This window comes from Takifugu rubripes, chromosome 14, assembly GCF_901000725.2.
Source record: "Takifugu rubripes chromosome 14, fTakRub1.2, whole genome shotgun sequence".
NCBI lineage: Eukaryota > Metazoa > Chordata > Actinopteri > Tetraodontiformes > Tetraodontidae > Takifugu > Takifugu rubripes.
The window spans coordinates 12,858,762-12,866,451 of record NC_042298.1 but is presented as its reverse complement, the minus strand read 5'-3'; the positions used below and the strand labels follow the sequence as shown (position 1 = coordinate 12,866,451).

Below are 7,690 nucleotides of genomic sequence, written 5' to 3'. Positions count from 1 at the left end.
CTGCCTCCAGAGTTCAGAACCAGAACTGTATTGAGGTTCCCACAGTGGCTTCCAGCATTCTGAAGTAGAAGAAGCTTGGAACAACCAGGACTCTTTTCAGAGTGGCCTACTTACGAAAATGGAGCAATCACAGGAGAAAAATCTGGCAAGGAGATGTGTGCAGTGTGGTGAGGGGACAAATGCTCCAGAAGGTGCCGGCCCTCCCAGTCAGGGCTGTACGGCACTGGTCAGGGCTGGGGGAACGCCAAATGGAGCAAAGTCCAGAGATATATTTGATGAAAACCTGATCCAGAGTACGCAGGAGCTCAGATGGGGCCAAAGATTCCCCTTCCAACGAGGTGGAGACGCTGAGGACAGCCAAGAACAACTCTGTGGATCTTCCTCAGTGGCCCAGTCGGACCTCTGGCTTCAACCCAGAGACCTAATTATGGGCATCTCCAACGCTCTCTACTCTCTACAGTAATAGGTCAGAATATTTATGCCTGTACGTTAGCTTTGTTTAATTGGGTAGATTGGTGAGATGTTTTAACACTAATTTGCAGCAGTGTTAAAACACGGCTCCAGTGAGTAGATCAGAAGTGTATTTGTCCCTCAGAGGTGAATACAAGGCTACATGATAGCAGCAGTAAATGCTGACCCGTGAGATGTAAAGGTGACGTGCGTTGGGTTCAGGTCACTGGTCAGCCCCACACCTTGAATTCTGCAGGTCAGTCTTAAGCAGCCAGCAGCACCAGCATTCAGAGCAAAGAAAAGGGGTGAGGTCAGACTTCAAGTAGCAGTATATTTCACTGCTAGCATGTAGTTTGGCAGTTTAAAAAAACATTTATAAATGAATAGAGGAAAGGTTTGTCAATTCCAAATATCGTTCTTGCATTATAAAGGCTAAAAAGCCTCAAATTTGAATTGAGTCTGTATGTTTTATAAGGCAAAGGTCGACACTAAAGTCAACATCTATGTCTTGAAAAGCTAAAAACTAAATTCCACTAATTGCTGATGATAATTGGCTGTAATAATTGATGCTCCAGGAATCTGATGGATTCACACAGCAACCTTTATGCTTCTCTCCTTTATGTTTCTCGCCTTCTCTTGTAGCATCACAGCTGCATCCACGGGTGAAACCTAATGAAGGATTTACAGCCTTGGACGCCAAAGCCAAGTGAGTCAATCTTTCTTTTCTCTCATTCTCACTCTCCCTTGTTTCCTGTTGCATGTTTCACCCTGACTCGCCTTTTATTCCTGATGGTCTCCAAATGTCACTGATTTCTATCAAGCCCGTCCCCGAAGACATGTGGGTGCGCTCCACACCATTTATGATCTATATCACAACTGGATATCAATGGTCTTCGGTGGAAAATGTCAGCTGGGCTTAAATAGTTTATTTATTTTGTCTGCAGTGAGGACGAATGGATGAAGTCTTAGCGTTAATTCTAAAAGTGGTGTTGGTGGTTCTACTGTATATGTGCTGAATTTTTAAAACGGCGTGAATCCAAAATGGCCGATACAGACGCAGAATAATTTTATATATGGCAGCAGCATCTGAGTGGAACACTTTGACTCTAATGTAGATCTACAGTAGACGGATCCATTATTTACTGAGGTGGTTTTCACCTGTCATGCAGGGTGTGCTCAGGCCTCTGCTAGCAGAGCTTTCATTTACACTGGAACTCCAAGCGACTCCTCTTCCTCTCCGCCGTTACTGTACCACTCACCGTGTCCTTCATTCCACTGCTCAGCGCCACTGTGTCACGCGATGGCAGCACGCATAGAGCTAACGTATATCATTGTGAATAAACTGGGATCAAACACCAGTGATTATCAATACTAGCACTGGCTCTGATAAATATGACTGTAAAATTAAACTTGCCTCATAATTCTTGTCTTATTGAGGACTGATTAATAAAAGACAAGCTTTTAATCAAGGGTCCCCTGAATCCACCTAGTTGTGGCAGCTGTTGATTTGCAAATTAACTTCATTAATTAATTCATTAATTCATTAGCTGTTGCATGAAAGCAGAAGATGGGATATTTAGTATAAATGTTTAATGTCAAAGCGAAACTTCGAAATCTGTGACTTCCAAGTGTGTGAACAAGAACTAACCTTAGGATTGGTAGTAATCATGGATGCAGTTCTGGGAAAAAATCCATTTTTAAGTTGTTTTACTGGACCGCAAAAGAATTCCGGTGGTATTGACACAATTCTAGCGTTAGCATGCAGTCATTGCAGTTTGGAACAGTGGAGAACAAATCTGTCCGAGGTGGTTTGAAGGAGAACACTGACTAACGGCAGCGGCTCCGTGGAGCTCTGCCTGAGGCTCTGGCACTGAACAATAGCTCATAAGGCTCATAAATGGTCAAAAGGTCTGAAACGTAGCTGGCAGCGAAGCCTTGACAAGCACTAAAAGTTATCAATCAAATTTTGTAATCTATCATGAAGCTGACAGCCAACCAATGTCAGGATGCCAAAATAAGAGTAATGTGTTTCTGTCTCTTTGAGCTGATTAAAAGCCGACTTCGGTGTTGAGCTGCACGGGTAAATAAAATGTCACAGTATTGCCAGCAAACGTAAGCCCGCCCGACTCTTCTGTGTTGCTGAGAAACGTGGTTTATCTAAATTTAGCAATATTCAAAACGGCGGCATTACTGTGGCTTTAATGCCTAATCAATGTTTAATGCCTACTGAAGGATCGACGGTGGTGTCGCCATCATTGAATTTATCAGGAGATATTTCCTGAGTTTGACAGTATTGTACGGGCACGCTCCTGCTGGCTCGCAGACATGCTCGCAGACATGCGGCGCTCTCATGTCCCCCGAGGGACAGGGATCATTGTTACCGTCTCACTGTGAGGTCAGACAATTCGGGGCTGAAAACATGCCATGTAGTTCTACCATTGGATTTTGTGGGCTGGCTGTTTTGCTCAAGGGTAAAACACAGTTTGTTCATTCACAGCTTGTGCCTCCACAACTGAGAGAAATGACAAAAAGCACCTTTGTTATTACACGAATATATAATTTAAAAAAAAACAAACCCTCACAAGGACTTCTTCATTCTTTGAGTAACTTCATTCTGAACGGTCCAAGGCTGTCTCTGAATCATCCTCCCTCTTCAATAACTTTCAGTCTAGTGCCTCACATAACGAATTGTCCTATTACGCCGATCGTGCTAAAATCAGTTTGTGGTTTTTAAGTGTTTACTTATGAAAATTAGCATAAAAAATTACCAAGGTCTTCTGTAAAATCCCACTTTGTAAAAAAGCAAAGGAATATAATATTCCCAAATGGAATCATGTAAATATGGACATAGCATAATCCTGCAGATTGGTAGCGCTAACCACTGCTAGCATGACTCGCTTTACTGTTTGCATGTTCTCCGCCAGAAAGTTTGAAAGTGAGTGTGAATGGATCATGGATGGAAGAAAGGAGGGGATCCTGTACTACTTAGTAGCCATGAGCTGAACTCCAGTTTCCATCACCTGTCTTGGAACAAGAAATGGGGGGGGGGGGGAGCAACTAAAACAAAGTCTCCTTCATTTCTTTGGGCTGGATTTTAAGATGTGTCATCCCAACCGGAATATATCCATGTTACTTCCAGTCCTGTTTTCCCTGCAGGAGAAGGACCTTGACAAATAGCTGAGTCTTAACCTGACTTGTGATGTGGTGTAAATGGGTATTTATGAGATCCGACGGGAGCCTGGAGCGCGACCCGTCCTTTACAGAACCCGGTACCATCAGACACCCTTGTCCTCACAGGTCGGAGCGCTGGTGTAAATTAAAATGGATGCTTTATGATTCCTCTTATTAGACAGCAGTGAATTGTGGGACAGGGGAGCTGCTGCTACTGATGCAGGAGGAAACCAGAGCTGTGAGAGGAAGTTCTGGTCCATTCAGCTACCAGTTCAACAATGAATACATCTGAGCTGTCAATGGGTCAAAATCTATCCATTACGAACCGATAAAACACTGCATATTGATCTTGTGATGTCTTGAAAGACGAGTCCCTTGAATTCCCCAGCGGCCACCAGGGGGCGCAACAGCAGGGAGTGCATTAATGCTGATGTACTGCGTGTGATGAAATGCTGTCTATAGGCTTTGGGAGTTGGGGAATAGCAGGGTCGCGATGGCCTACACAGTTCTTATCTTTATGGGATTGCTCTCCAAGTTTAAAAGAAATTGTTAAATAAGTTCCTTTATAAAAAAAAAAAAAGGCAAAGGATGTGAGACAATCACTTGCAAGTCATCAAGATAGACTCTGTCTTTGAAAGTGCTCTATCCGTTTCACAGGTGCAACAATTAAATTGCAGCTGTCAGCAGCTGGGATATTAAAAGCGTTCCCGAGTCCGTCCGTTGTGCTGACGGTGACCTTGGTGGGAAGACGGCCGAGGCCGCCGAAGCCTCGCGCTGGTTAAAGGGGTTCACACGCTCTGTCTCAGACAGCCAACCATCTGGGAGGGTGCTACTCATCACACTGAAGAGAGTGCACAGCCACTGGCACAAACACTGTCATTGTCATCACCATCATCATCAACATCCTCTTCTTCATCACCATCAACACTCGCCGCCGTCATCACAGGTTCCTGGGCTCTGCTGAACCACCAGTCGCAGCATCTCTCAGACAGATGCCACAGATGCTCGTCATCATCCAGGGCGAGAGCGTCGGCCTGACTGTCTGATTATCATCAGCGCTAAAATAAATACGGCTTTCTTTAAAGCTACAAAAAATCACAGGTTTTAGAGCTTTAATATTAGCAAGAGTAAAATGTAATTTAAGGTAGAACCTTACATCCATGGTAGTATTTTTGGGAACTTTTTAAACTCTTACCTGGCTGAGTGAAGGCATGGATTAATAAACAGGAAAATGGAAATGAACAAACATGGAGGCTAGTTTTGAGTAGGAAATAAGCTGAAAGTCCAAAAATGTTGGCGCATATTCCTGTTATATACGTTTTGGCCTTGTTTTCTTCACCTACCTTAAATGAACATTTGACCAGATGTTACTGATTTTCCCCGTGTGTGGCTCCCTGATCGGCTGTGCCGACAGGTTAGAGCTCTCTGGCCTCGTGAGGCTCGTTGGCCTGGTCTTTTAAATTCAGCATTCTGATTGCTGGACCTGTGCATCTCTGTCAGAGACCTCTGGTGTGGGTCTGTAGCTAAGAGCTGTCTGTTGTTCCTTGCTAGGTAATGATCTTGTTTGACTGGAGTTAGTTGGGGTGCTCTGCTCTGAGCATTAGCCTTAGCTGCTCTCATACTGACCCTCTTCCTGGGGGCACTGGGGGGATGTCAGGGTGAACAAATTAGATTTATGACGTGAAGCGATATCGGCTAGTTTGTATGATCAATTATTACGATCCTTTGGGACTCTCTAATGCCATGTAATTCCTATTGATGGGTAGTCATTTTGAAAATAAGAGATTTGAGCTTGCCCAGACAGCATCCCTATAATGCAACAGCTTTTCAATTTCCCTTCAGTGTCAGTCAAACGAACCCCTTCGGTCCAGTCGCTGCTCCACATAAAGAGGGGGTAATTAGCAGCAGTTTGACCTGTTTACTAACTGCTACAGCTGGCACAGCTCCTGCTGAGCTATACAATGTAGCTGCTCTCTCCCACACATGTTCTCAAGAATTAAATGTTAAAACACAGATGTGTTGTCACTCGGTCCATTTCAGAGTAAAGCTGAACAGGTGGTGATCGTGAGCAAACGGCAAATAAATAACAAGAATCAAAATAATCAGTATGCACCCTTTTAATTTGATCGCTCTCCTCACAGTGTGAGGGTGATGTTTGGTCACCCGCGCTGTTCGTTCACTAGACTCAGATCAACCACGCAAACAACAGGAGACCTTGCAAGGGAGAGCTGACGAGCAGTTCAAGCTTCCTCTCTCAACTCCGTCCGTCTGCTGCTCGCTCTCCTCTTTTATTTGGTGCACACAAGATTTATGTCAATCTGACCTCATGATTCCTTCTCCTATCTCTACGACTTCCTCGTGTCCTTGAACATGATACCTCCCAGTGCTGGGTACATAACAGCTACAATACTTGATTCAAACACTCATACATTCCTTTTGATTAAACATTCTAAATGTACTTACTATACTTACTATAGCATTGAAACGATAATAGTAATAACAACAATAATTCTTCTCACAACAGCCATCTTTGTTTAGCATCTATTCTACTGGTCATGTGGCCTCCACTGGCTAAGCATTTCCCCTTCAGCCACAACAAATAGAAGAAGCTTATGTGCGTCAGCTACAGTCTAATGTTGACCTGCAATGTTCCACAAAGGTGACGTGCAGCAGTAGTCTGTTTCAAAAGGAAGTGCCAAGCAGGAACCAGCCTCTTTTAAAAAGACTGATAAAAGAAACACTGAATGAGAACCTGCACCGAATTACTGGAGTACTGTTTTCAGGCAGCGCTGCAGCCTTGTACAACATCATAAAGCAGGGAAATTGTTACCTGTGGAGAAAAACCCAGCAGGATTCTCCAAATATTTCTCCGAGCCATTGTCGGTGGTAATCCCTCTCTATTATCTTCTCCGGGTGACTGTGAAGGGTGCTATGTTGTGAATGACAGCAGCTCCTGTAGAATGGAACCCAGAATCTCATGCATTATTCAAAAATGTCGTCTCTGCCTCCGCGTGTAAACCCCGGACCCCGTGACAAGTGGAGCACAGTGACTTGTAATGCACGATCACATGCTCCTTTTCAAATGACTGGAAAAGGAAACAAAATATCCTGGAAAAATAAAGCCAAGTGTGTTCTGGCTGAGCTACGACTGGAAGATGCTCAGGCGCTGTCGATCATGCCGCTTGGCCTCGTTTCAGGTCACTCCTAAAAAATAAATGACACTGACGGAATTAGTAGGTGGATCACAGAAGTTGTGTGACAAAAGGTGAATACTTTAACTTTTAACGGGCTCTTTAAAGCGCCATTTTGGGCCTAGACGGGGAGCGAAATTCAACAATGGCCAAAGGTAATCGCCCCCGTCAGGTTCGGGATCACTCATTGATTGTGGATTTTCTGTTGTTGGCTCAAACAATAGATATTGTTGTTTAGGCAGGCAGCTAAATGAGCCCAGCGACCTCGCACGGCGGTGAGGTCTCATTCAGACACCAGACAGCAAGAACGCCGTTTACCATGTGTGGTGACTTGATTAATAGGCTGCATTGTCTTCACTGATTGGCACATGTGGACGTACAGAAGCTCCAGTTTGCTTCGTTCTCGCTCTGTCGGTTACTGCTGCCCACTTTGGACAAGTGTCCACCATTCTTCTTCTGAATTTTGATTTCCCAGGTGGCGGACTTTCTGCCGATGAAGCCGCGCGCAGGAAATCAAAACGGCTCTTGTTTTGTGCTCAAAACAGCAAAAATCTAGAGAGAATTTACAGATCATTAGCAGAAATTCTGTCTATGTGCAGAATGGTTAATGGTCCAAACGCGCCGTGATTCTCATTTGAACTGACTAAAAGAAAAAGAGGTCGACGTTGGTGGTGCTGTGGATGAGAGGTCATTTCTAAGACGCATGACTTTGTGCAGCGTGTTGTTCATTAATATAAGTGTCACACGGTGAGGTGTCCTAATGTGGGACTGTAACACACTCATAAAGCGAAGGGCTTTATTTACACGACGCTGCACAAGCGTCGGTCAGCAAACGGCCGACTCACTGACTTATTACGAGATATGAAATCAGTCTTTAA

The 7,690-nt window shown here is 44.3% G+C and overlaps 1 long non-coding RNA gene across 1 annotated transcript; it reads left to right on the top strand.

Annotated features, from left to right (window-relative positions):
* Positions 1-1,915, top strand: LOC105417408 (uncharacterized). Its single transcript, XR_965083.2, has 3 exons — positions 1-466; positions 1,093-1,156; positions 1,620-1,915. It is a non-coding gene; the product is annotated as an uncharacterized lncRNA (long non-coding RNA).
* The last annotated feature ends 5,775 nt before the right edge of the window (positions 1,916-7,690 follow it).